Source organism: Opisthorchis viverrini, assembly GCF_000715545.1.
Source record: "Opisthorchis viverrini unplaced genomic scaffold opera_v5_184, whole genome shotgun sequence".
NCBI lineage: Eukaryota > Metazoa > Platyhelminthes > Trematoda > Opisthorchiida > Opisthorchiidae > Opisthorchis > Opisthorchis viverrini.
The window spans coordinates 895,821-897,177 of record NW_008751839.1 but is presented as its reverse complement, the minus strand read 5'-3'; positions in this window follow the sequence as shown (position 1 = coordinate 897,177).

The following is a 1,357-nucleotide window of genomic DNA, read 5'->3' as shown; positions in this document are numbered from 1 at the left end:
GCTTCTCGGCTTTTCGGCATAGATTGGCTTCACTTACAAGACGAAATCCCACAAAAAACTTCACCTTCCCCAGAAGGCAAGGAAACCTAAACTGGGAAACTCGCAAGAATCTTTTTGTGGAAAAGAAACGGTGTCACTCTGTGTTATTTGTCCTTTGTTTGGAACTTGTAATTTCAACTATAACTGAGGTGGAACACTTTAATGTTTTTGCAAATAAAAACGGAAGCGATTTTTCCACACATGGGAGCGAACACTAATGTCCAAAACAGCGGAGCCTAAACCAGAACCAACTACAAAAGTAAAGCTACTGTATTAATTGACGATATAGGAACATCCGGAATGGGTAGATTTTGGATACCGTGTCAACGGATTCATAGATTCAAAAGTCCAAACCTGTCTCAGTCCTAGTGAAAACAATTTGATCGTAAAAGATGTACCCAAACCGCAGACGGTGCCAGGACATCCCTTCAATCCAAGAGAATGAAATATGTCCTCAACTCAGATGTCTCTTTGTCGGGGGGTAACTGTCGGCAGTCACCCCTTAGGATTTGCAATGGAATGTCATGGGATGCGTGCATCACCCACAAGATTCTTGCATATCAATCGCCGGAAGATACAAAATTAAACTGATGAACGTGCTCGTCGTCAAACCATCGCCCAGCTCGTAAGAACTGAGAACTGGGAAAATCGAATGATAATAGTAAAACAGCGTAAATTTTTGTGAGTATGTATTCTGGTAAAGCAATAAAATGACCATGGGCCAGCGAACCTTTGTCGGTGACAAATGGTGTTTCCTCTTTGAGAATGAATAATCTGTTTAGAAAACCCGGAATAAGTTCAGAGGTTTCGTTTCATCTTAAAGGAGTGTAGCGGTGAAAAAGGCCTCGTGATGCGCCAGTTGTTTCTGTGATGATAATATCTCCCGCCAGGCAGAGCATTGCATTTCGTCACTATACCACATGTTGGCACCCACTACCGAATTTAGGCGCGCAGCTTAACACATGAGTTGTTCGGCGGGTACTGAACAGAAAACCGAGCGGTCATGTTCTAGTCAAGTGAAAAAATGACCATGGGCCAGCGAACCTTTGTCGGTGACAAATGGTGTTTCCTCTTTGAGAATGAATAATCTGTTTAGAAAACCCGGAATAAGTTCAGAGGTTTCGTTTCATCTTGAAGGAGTGTAGCGGTGAAAAAGGCCTCGTGATGCGCCAGTTGTTTCTGTGATGATAATATCTCCCGCCAGGCAGAGCATTGCATTTCGTCACTATACCACATGTTGGCACCCACTACCGAATTTAGGCGCGCAGCTTAACACATGAGTTGTTTGGCTGGTACTGAACAGAAAACCGAGGGGTCA